The sequence below is a fragment of the Phoenix dactylifera genome, unplaced genomic scaffold (genome assembly GCF_009389715.1).
Source record: "Phoenix dactylifera cultivar Barhee BC4 unplaced genomic scaffold, palm_55x_up_171113_PBpolish2nd_filt_p 002085F, whole genome shotgun sequence".
Classification (NCBI taxonomy): Eukaryota; Viridiplantae; Streptophyta; class Magnoliopsida; order Arecales; family Arecaceae; genus Phoenix; species Phoenix dactylifera.
In genome coordinates this window covers 37,501-48,796 of record NW_024069359.1, presented here as the reverse complement: position 1 = coordinate 48,796, position 11,296 = coordinate 37,501, and the positions used below count along the sequence as shown (strand labels likewise).

The 11,296-nt window shown below is 45.7% G+C and overlaps 1 pseudogene; it reads left to right on the top strand.

The window, feature by feature from the left end:
* Nucleotides 1-3,911: 3,911 nt before the first annotated feature.
* LOC120109370 overlaps nucleotides 3,912-11,296 on the top strand; it is a 12,568-nt pseudogene continuing 5,183 nt past the window's right edge.

Genomic DNA, 11,296 nt, shown 5'->3' with positions numbered 1-11,296 from the left:
GGTTTGTTTAGAATAAGACAACAAGAAGCTTGAATTGGGTTGGTTTAAATACTAAAATGTAGAAATTTGTTGGATCCTGGCTGCCAAACTTTCAACCAACCTTCACCTACCTTGAAGTTGTGACGACAATTTCGAACCCTAGCAAAACCCAACAGTTAGGTTATATATTGGCCCAACCCAATCAAGTCAAGTCAGGTTTTGCTAAACTAGCTCAACTTGCACCATATTACTGCAGGTTAGGTATTGTCCAATGAAAATGAGTGAAGTAGGCACTTTATGAGCTGTAGATTGCCTATAAGCTTGTTCTGCTACATGTAGGAGCCTAGAGAATGTCTTGATTATATGGAAGCAGAGTTGGCCATGCTATTTTGTAGGTCATAAGATAGAAATAAGTATGTTTTTATGGACACAGGTCCTCTGCAGTACACACGTAGCACCTCAGAGAACTGTAGGCCGTAGTTGGCTACCATCAAGAGAATCGGCGGCTATTAAACAAGGCAGTCATGAGTGCGTATCATGTCATACACGTACATATTATTTAGTAGCCATTTGTCTCCTGATGGTCCGTCATTTAGGGATATACAACACTCTGCGGTGCACAAGCCGTACAACAGAGAATCCCGATTAATGTTTATGGAGTTGTTATACCTACAACCAATCAAAACTTATTAAAAGCGCTTTCTGAGCTATCATTATATTTACTTGCATAATATAAATATGGGAAGCCACTTAGCCGATAGCAAAAACAGTAGTACAAACAACAAATTCTAGTATAAAAATTTCTTAAATTAGCACAAATAACCAATGAACAAATCATAAATTCCTTCTATAATGTTTGAATAATCAATAATTCTGCATTGGTTTAATTGTGCACAATAATTCAAAGAGTCATTTGACTAAGAGGTAGACCAACAATATCTCTGGGAGCTTTCCATTGGATGTCAGTAATATAAGAGACAAATTAAGACTCCGACGGCTCTCTGCCCTTCCCTTTTTTTTTCTTCTTTTTTGGTTTCCACGGGAAAATTGTTGAAACATAATTTAACACCAATAAAGGAAATTTAGAAAACGAAATTGCTCCATATGGTTGGTGGGGTTCGGGTTGCATGTTTTGCATGAAAGTAGGGTTGATTTTTTTTTCACAGCATTAATAGTTGATCGCAATTTTTGTAGATCTCAAGTGCTTTATATTTATTCATTCATCTATCTATATAAATTTAAAGTGATCTTTGTGCGATCTAATAATAGATTCGGCAAAGTAAGATGAACTCTCCTTATAGCCTGTCCATGACCGTGAGATTCCGAAGCTTCGTGACCATAGCAACCAACCATCTATAAAGGATAGGTGTGTTCTCAAGAATGCAATTTACTGTAAAGGCCGGTTACTTTGGTCGCATTCAGACTCTCTTACCAAATAATTCTATGCACGCAGATCCGGTATATTATAGGATTATTATCTCTCTCATCCAGTGGACCGTATCCCACCACAAGGAGCCTTATCCACAACTCCTTTTTTATTATTTTTTTGTTTCCACGAGAAAATTGTTGGAAAATATATTTTTCAACGTCAATAAAAATTGAAAAATTTCTAGAATGCAATTGGTCCATACGGTTGGTGGGTTCAGATTGTACGTTTTGCATGAAATAATGATTGATTTTTTTTTCGATATCAGCTGTTGGAACATATTTTTCATAGATCACATTGAATTTATCAGTCACTGAATAGATTTTGAAGCGATCCTTGTACAACCGACCTAATAGTAGATTTGTGCAAAAAAAAAAAAAAAAAAGGTAAAGCCTCCTTCCTGTTGAAAGTTACAACCCTGCCCATTAAGATTCCGTAGCTCCGTGACCATTGCTACCAACCATCTATTTAGGCCCTGTTTGGGGAGCTTTTGGAGGCCAGAAAGCACTTTCTGGCCCTCCAAAAGTACTTTTAGATGAAAAACTGTGTTTGGTAAATTTTTCAAAAAGCTGTTTCAGCTTTTGCGGGAAGCTGAAAACAGCTTTTGGGAGAAAGCTCCAATTTGAAGCTTTTGGGAGGAAGCTGTTTCAGCTTTTTCGGAAAGCTGTTTTTTACAAAATGTCCATATTAAAAAACATAATTTTATAGTTTGTCCTTTATAAACCTAAAAATCTGCTGGAGCCAAGAATCCTAGCCATCAGACTCCCTTCGTAAGAAAGTATTTTTCTTTTCAATTTTTGTATGCATTTCTTGAACCACATTTTAGAAGAAAAAAATTTTAATCCTTTTCCATACCTTCCAAAATCAATCTATTGTTTTTTTTTTTATCATCAACCTCGCGGCCCACGCTGAGGTCCTCCTCGAGCGTGGACCACGAAGAAGAAGCCCCTGGACCGTGGAAAATTATTTTATGGAAATTATGAAAAATTATGGAAAATTATACTAATAATTATAATATTTTATACCTTTATTTTTGTATTATACTATAAATATAATATCATATTATATTATATCATAATACATTAATATGTTATGTTAAATAATTTAATATTATGTTATATTATAAAAATTTTATACTAATAATCATAATATTTTATACCTTTATTTTTGTATTATACTATAAATATAATCATATTATATTATATCATAATACATTAATATGTTATGTTAAATAATTTAATATTATGTTATATTATGAAAAATTAATTTATACTAATAATTATAATATTTTATACCTTTATTATTGTATTATACTATAAAAATATTATATTACATTACATTATATACATTAATATGTTATTTGAAATAATTTAATATTATGGTATATTATGGAAAATTAATTTAATAATAATAAATTTTATACCTTTATTATTGTATTATACTATAAATATATTATATTACATTACATTATAAACATTAATATGTTATTTTAAATAATTTAATATTATGTTATATTATGAGAAATTAATTTATACTAATAATTATAATATTTTATACCTTTATTATTGTATTATACTATAAAATTATATTATATTACATTACATTATAATACATTAATATGTTATTTGAAATAATTTAATATTATGTTATATTATGGAAAATTAATTTATAATAATAATTATAATATTTTATACCTTTATTATTATATTATACTATAAATATATTATATTACATTACATTATAATACATTAATATGTTATTTTAAATAATTTAATATTATGTTATATTATGAGAAATTAATTTATACTAATAATTATAATATTTTATACTTTTATTATTGTATTATACTATAAATATAATATATATTACATTATATCATAATACATTAATATGTTATGTTAAATAATTTAATATTATGTTATATTTCCAAATATTAATTTACTCTAATAATTATATTACTACTATGCTATATTAGCATAATATTATTTTATATTACAATAATATTATAATATATCGTATATTTATGTATTAATTGTTATATTTTATTATGTTCTATTGTATAATACTATGTAATGTCCTTTATGGTAATTTTGTCATACAAAAGTACTTTCTCAGTTTGTTTACCAAACACAAAATAAAGTACCACAGCACTTTACGAATGTAGTTACCAAACAGCAAACAGCTTTTTATAACCGCTCTACTTCCAACAGCTCCAAGCAGCTCCCCCAAACAGAACCTTAAGATAGGCGTGTTTCAGAGAGAAACCTAAAAGCTGTAGGAGCTGCCGCGTCGCGACTATTGGTTCCTCAATAGTCATGCACTCGTTGGGGCCTTTCCTCGAACGGGGTGTGGCGGCGGCTGATGTCGTCTAGTAGGTCGGAGAAGTTGAAGGCCCCGATGGCTGAGGAGGCGATCGACCCAAGCACGCGGCCCCGCAAGCCTGAGGTGGGGGGTCCCTCCTGGGTGAACATGGTGAAGAACTCTTGAACCCTCGGAAGCAGCAAACATGGTCGTCCCACTGCATCTCCAATGGCGAGTTGGAGAGGCTCAAGAGGCAGGTTCCGACGGTAATGGAGGCTCCGGTGGAGCAGTTGGAGGAATTAAGGTCAGTCTGCATGGAGAAGGCTGTTCTGATGCGGAGCCTTGGCCGACGGGTTCCGATTGACTGGATTGCTTGGGAGCTAAAGGATGGGGGCGACTGAGCTACAATGTAGACTGTCTTCCTTTGGCGGAGGATGTTACAGTAGCCCATTTTGCCTCGGAGAAGGACCGGGAGGCAGCCATTGCGGCAGGCCCGTGGCTGGCCAACCACTCACGATGGAGAGGTGGCGGCCGAATTTTGTTCCCAGCCCTAATTCCATTGGCAGGGTTAGTTCTTTGGATGCGCTTGCCTAGCCTCCTAATGGAATACTGGAAAAAAGAAGTTATCTCTCGAATTGCGACGACGCCTAGGAAGCCTTTGGGAATCGATGGCTTCATAACTTAGAGGAGGAGGCTGGGTTTCGCCAGAGTCCGGATCGAGATCGATGCTAGAGGCCCCTCGTTCCAGATACCATTGTCAAGGGAACCACGAAGGGATTTAAGGATGACATTTGGCAAGTGTTCTTATATGAAAACTTGCCGGCTCACTGCACCAGATGCAGCCGAATCGGCCATGTCGTCTCCGATTGTGGCTTCTCTTCCTCGGCTTAGGTAGAGCGGGAGCCTAGTGCGGAGGGGAGGCCGGAGGCGGCGGAGACGCCACCAGTGGCGTGCGGGCAGAGTGGGATCCCTGGGGAGGACCCCGCACTAGTGTTTGGCCCCTGGCTGGCCACCAACCGAGTCAGGCATCCAGGAGTTCCCAAAGGTGGGAGACAACCGACAAAGAGGGACGGGGCTGGGGTAGAGGCCGTCTCAGTCCAATCGCAGCCCTCCGCCGGCACCTCATAGGGTCCAGAAGAGATGGGAACGTCCCGCCGGCCTCTCCCTCGGACTTGGAGGGGTGGGAGAAACCCACGAAGATCGCCCATCGGAGATCACCAGAGAAGACGACCCAGGCCGTGGACTTGGGACCGCAAGCGAGCTTAGCGGGTCAACTCGGGGTCTGGCCCGAGTCAAGTAACCAGGCCGGGTTGTAGGAAGGGGTGGTGTTGGACCGGGCTACTGCAGGCCGGCCCGAAGGCCCACCGACTGCTGCTGGGTGGGGCCTAACCCACAGAATTGGTTCAGAAGCCCGCATGCGGGCAGACCACAGCCGCAGGTGGCTGTCCGCGCCCGACCAAGGAAGAGGAGCCTGAGCTCCCCTCCTCTGTCCTCGATGGTACGCAAGGGGACAGGCGGCGGCCCTCCGCCCCATGTAGCCGGAGGGAGGTCGATGCTGAGGGTGCGCCCGATGGTGGCGGGGCGTGGGACGGCAGCGAGACGCTCCCTGTGCCGGACCTTCTCCACGGCGGCCGATGGCGGTGCTCTCGGCGGCGGCTTCATGGGCTGAGACGGTCTCCCACCCTGGGGAGTCAATGAAGGGCCCTGCCAATGAGGCTCGGGGGGGTTTGCAGGAGTCCTTGCCCATGCCAAACGAGGGTGGCACTGTAGCGTGCCATTTGGCAAAAAATCCAGGAAGTGTTGAAGGGGCTAAAGGGGGCATGTCCAGCTTCTTCTTTAGCTTATGTTTGCTGTGAGCGGCCCGGGAGAGGAGACTTTAGTGCAGATTAGTGATAGGGAGCTCCTTGGAGGGGGCAGTCCCGTGGGCGAGGGCTACACCGATGTTGCTTGTGACTTATGAAGATCCTAATTTGGAGTTGCAGGGGGCAGCAAAACCCTCCTTCAAGTCCTCCTTCAGAAGAGTAGTTCAACTCAATAATCCAGATATTTATTGTTTGTGTGAGACGCGACTATCCAGGCATAGTCTTCAACGGATTCAGCGTCACTTCAGTGCGTGGGAGTCCTTCTCGGTGGAATCAGCTAGGTTGTTAGGGGGAATCTTGCTACTTCAGAACCGTGGGATTGCTATGGTGGATGTCCTCCGCAACTTCCCCCAACAAGTAGTCATAGTAACCTCGGAACCAAACTCTGCTCCATGGGTCTTTTATGGTGTTTATGCTTGCATAGACTACAGGTTAAGGAGAAGATTGTGGGAAGAGGCCTCTATCGTTGTTTCCCGGGGGCTCCTACGCTGCTAGTGGGAGATTTCAACTATATTGTGGGACCATCTGAGAAGAGAGGGGCAGAGCTTATACTGACAAGCTGGAAGGAAGGGAATTTAGAGAATTTTTGTCTAGAAATGGGCTGGTGGACCTTGGATACTCAAGGGCGCAGTTTAAATGGTGTAATAATAGGGACAGGCAGGCCAGAGTGTGGGAGAGGATCGATAGGGCAGTGGCATCGCCGTGTTGGGTCCAACGCTTTCCGGCGTTCCAGGTTAGTCACCTAGCCCGGATTGCATCTGACCATTATCCGCTCTAGATTTCCATAGTTGACTAGTCGCACTATTGCCCCCGTTTCAATTCGAGCGTCTGTGGCTGGAAGTACCCCACTCTTGGAGATAGTTCGACAGGCCTAGTCCATGCCCGTGAGAGGCGACACCATGCAGTGGGTCTCACGCAGGTTGCAGGTCACTAGGTGCAGATTATGCAGGTGGAATAGGGAGGTGGTGGGGGACATATTTATGAGATTGGAGGTGGTCGAGGCGTCCATTACTAAGCTACAAGGGAGGGAGAATAGATTGGATTCCTTGTCTAAGGATGACATGGGTGCTTTGCGGTAGGGGCTTGCCGAACACCACTCTCTTCTGAGACAGCAGGAGGTGTTTTGGAGGCAGAAGTCACGGATCCAGTGGTTGCAGGAGGCAGACAAGAATACTCGATTTTTCCACAAATCGACTATTATCAGGAGGCAGAGTAGCTTGATCTGGTCTATACGGGATGAGGCAGGGGCTCAGTTGGAGGAGGAGAGCTCGATCAGATGCCTATTGGTGGACTTTTTTCGGTCGAGATGGTCTGAGGAGAGGGACCTGGATAATGGGGAGGGTGTTCCACGGTCGGATACCTATGGTGGGGGTGTCGGAGAATGTTGGCTTGATTGAGGAGGTGAAACGGAGCGCGAAGGTGGGGGGCGGTCCAGGCTTTGGGGGAAGACAAAGCTCCGGGGCCTGATGGGTTCCCCCATTCTTTTTCAGGAGAATATTGGGGCATTGTCAGGAGAGGCGTGACGGAGCCGGTGCTACATTTTTTCAGATCAGGGGCCATGTTGGATGACTGGAGGTGACATTCATCATACTGATTCCGAAGAGGCGCGATGCACTGAGGCCCACCACTACAGACCCATTAATCTCTGCACCACCATTTATAAGGTGGTGGCAAAGATTAGTTTCGCAGGTTTGCAGCCTTCTCCTTCCCCAATTTATTTGCTCAGAGTAGAGGGCCGTTTTCGGTAGGTGAGCGCCTAGACAAGAATAGCCCGAAGTATTACCGACAACGTTATGATGCCCAGAAGATGATGTGGGACCTGCAGTGAGCGCCACGGCGGCAGTGTTATATGGCAGTGAAAGCTTGATATGGAGAGAGCTTAATATAGGATCCGATGGTGCTTTCCTTCGAAAGGCCGATGGTGAGCCTTGGCTTCGACGAGACCTGGATTTCTTAGATCAATGGGGTGTGTGCAGGGGCCGCTGTTCTCCATCCTTGTGGAAACGATACACCGTCGCCTCTTTCGGTCATCCATCGGACTATATCAGGGTTGTCCCTTATCCTCTTACCTGTTTATCATATGTGCTGATGTTTTTGTCTCGTGCCCGACGACATGCTTGTGGGGAACAGGTGCGGAGGCCTATGTCCGGCCCTGGAGCCCGCCCAATTCACTCATCTCCTCTTTGCAGATGATTGCCTTCTCCTGGCCAGGGCTAGGCCTAAGAATGCGGTTGTGCTACGGAGAGTACTGGAGGATTACTGCTCAGCTCGAGTCAGAGGGTGAATCTTCAGAAATCACTATTGCCTTTAGCCCGAAGACGGATGTGCGGCTTATGCCAGGAGATCAGGGGGTTGCTTGGCATGAGGGAGCATGATGGGATCTGGAGCTACCTGGGAGTTCTATCAATGGGAAGGGCTGCGAGTTTCTAATTGTTTAGGACATGGTACGCACCAGATACAGCAGAGATTGAGAGGGCTGGAGGGCGGCCTTCGCTTCTCCATGATGGGTAAGGTGATTCTTTGGTCAGATTGGTGTTATGCTCCATGCCTATCTATATGATGTCCAACATCATGCTCCTAAAGACGGTATTGTTGAGGATTGAGAAGGCTTTGCCCGGAACTTCATCTGAGGGACTCAGGGAGGAGGACGGGGGGGGGGGGGGTGCATTTGCTGGATTGGGCATCGGTCTGCCTACCGACTAGGGCAGGGGGGCTGGGTGTCTAGTCTCTCGTGATTAGGAGGGAGGTGCTGATTGCTCGGCACGCAACGAGGTTCATCTTGGAGCCGTAGTGTTTTTGGAGTTAGACGATGGCCCGCCCGGTAATGGCCATGTGGAGAGAAGTGGCACTCCTTCTGGAGGTCAAAGGACTTCTCCATTTTGGCGGGAGATTGGCAGGTTCATGCCCATGATCCTGGCTAGATGTAGGTGGATGATTGGCAATGGCCGAAGTGTGGAACTGGTGGAGGATGCATGGGTGGACGAGCTCCCATTGAGGTGCTGGCCCGTCCTTAGTCAATGTTGAGGTAGTGGAGGGAGCTCAGGTGTGTGACTTTCTTCTCCTTGAAGGAGGGGGGTGGGATACTCTCCGGATTGCACAACTGTTCGGTGAGCCACTAGCTGAGAGGATGAGATCACTCCCTGTTCCGGAGCGCTTCTGCCCTGATATCAGGGGTTGGGGTACATCATGCAGGACCAGAGTCATGGTGGCCAATATTTGCTCCATAGGTCAGGGTGGCGAGCAGTTAGCGATGGACTTCGGCTAGATCTGGCGTTTTGGACTGTACCCCAGAGTGGCCTTATTTCTTTGGAAGGTCGCTTGGGGCCGGCTATCAACGAGATAGCTGTTGTCGGGGAGGGGCATGGGCCATCCAGCCCAGTGCCCCGAGTGTCAGACAGAGGAGTCGTTGGACCATGCCATCTTCCAGTGTCGTCGGGCGATGAGGGTTTGGAGGTGGGCGGAGTTCTCCATGGAGATTTGGTGTCATGCATCTTCTTTCTTGCAGGTACTTGGGCATATGGCTGGGTCCTTGCAGGCCAGACCGGAGGCGGTATGGGCTACCTATAACCACCAACGCAGATCTGGCTTGCAAAGGAAACATATGGACATTTGGGGAGAGTGGGCCTTCCCAGCGGTGGTGGTGGAGAGAGCGCGGCTGATGGCGATGGAGGTCTCTCAGGCGATCCACTCGGATGGACCTTTGATAGCTCGGAATATCTAGGGCTCTACCTCTGCTCGTAGAGCGTCCCGTATGGTGTTTTTCACCTGGGAGCCCCATCCCCGAATTTTCTCAAGGTCAATTTTGATAGCTCTCTGTCCTGACAAGGGTTGGCGTGAGGGGGGAGTGGCCGGGCCTTTGTTGTCAGGGTGTCCTGGGGTTTGATTGCTGCTGGAGGTTTGGCCAGTTGTTTGATTCCTCCATGCCAGGGGCAGAGCTTGAAGGCAGCCTGTCCGAACTGAGTATATGCGTCGTGTGTGCAGGCTAGGATATTATCTTGGAGGGTTGGCGACAATCATTGATGGATTTGGCAGGATTAGGAGGGGTTGGCGACTACCACCCCCTATTGAGGGACATCCGGGCGGAATGGGATGGTTATCCAAGCGAGGTATGTGTTTAGGAAGGCAAATGGGGCTACTGATTGGGTTAGCTTCCTTTGTCGCCAACAATTCAGATGATCACCTATGGGTGGGAGAGGCGGAGTTGCCTAGTGCTCTCCGTGATGTACTGTTTATTGACTTTTTTGGCTGTATCCGTTACACGTTATGTTATGATACTTCCGTTTTAGCAAAAAAAACGAGGGAGGGCGGGGGGGTGGGTTCCAGCCTCATCCACAATTCTTTTCCCCAAAGATTCCCCTCCCATGTCTCATAATTCACCAGCCAAACCCTGCCATGATGGATGCATTGTATCAAAAGTCGAACGTGATGACAATGAGGGCTTTCTCCTCGTCCCTTACATACTTAAAGGTGACAATTTTAGCCATCTTTCAGATACCCAATCCGATCCAACTTGAATAGGACAAAATTTACCTAATTCATTTAAACCTCATGGCAAGTATGGATTTTAAAATATAATACCTAAAGCAGGTTCAGATCGGATAGAGAAATAATGGTATAACTCATCAAAACCCAATCGAATATAAAATAATCTTAATCCACCTTTCTTTGGTTTTTTCGATGGATGATAGCTGTTAGAGCCTTGTTCGTCTTGATTGTCCCTTCCCTCCTCCCTCTTTTACTTAGAAAATTATTATTGTCGAAACTTAGAAGATTATTATATTCTGCAAAAGTTATGGCAGTCGATGTCCTCAATTAATTTGATTTTTTTTTGTTAGAATATATTATAGTTATGGATGTATTGCTAGCACTCTTTCTATTTAAATTAAAAATTAGGTTATAGAAGAATGGGCTAGCAGCCGTAATATTATTAATTATAACTATAAGCTATAATCATCCGACCTAATTTGATCGGATCCGATTCATTTTGTCTGGTTCTCCGTGACGGATGCGAGACAAGTATTGAAATATATTTTTAATTATAAGATGGGTACAGATATTAGCCAAGCCGGCTCATGTCCGGTCCGTTGCCATGCCTGATCCTGCTTGGGCCGACCACTTTCACCAAACCAAACTCTCACTTCATCATATTTGTACTCCTTTCTAATCTCAATGGAGGAAATCCTCATGGCTCTCCTGGAATGGCCATCCGCGCTCTTGATTCTAGCATCTACAGCACTGGTAGTTCTCATGTGGTTAGAACTCATCTACCCAAAAGAAACGGCACACCAATCTTCCGCCCGGTCCTCCGCCGCTTCCCATCGTCGGCAACCTCCACCAGCTCGGCCGCATGCCCCACCTCTCCCTCCAACGCCTGGCTCATAAGTACGGCCCCATCTTCCACCTCACCCTCGGCCACATCCCACCGTCATCGTCTCCTCCGCGAGAACCGCCAAAGAAGTCCTCCCGCACCCACGACCTTCCCCTCTCGAGCCGGCCCCAGCTCCCACGCCGCGAAGCAGCTCTTCTACGGCTGCACCGACATCGCCTTCTCCCCTACGGCAACTATTGGCGCCAGGTCCGCAAGATCTGCACCCTCGAACTCCTGAGCGCCAGGCGCGTGGAGTCGTACCGCCCCGCGAGAGCCGCGGAGGTCGACCAGCTTGTGAGGCGGATCGCCGCCGCCTCGTCGGGCCCGGGTGGCGCCGTGAACTTGAGCAGGCTTCTGGGG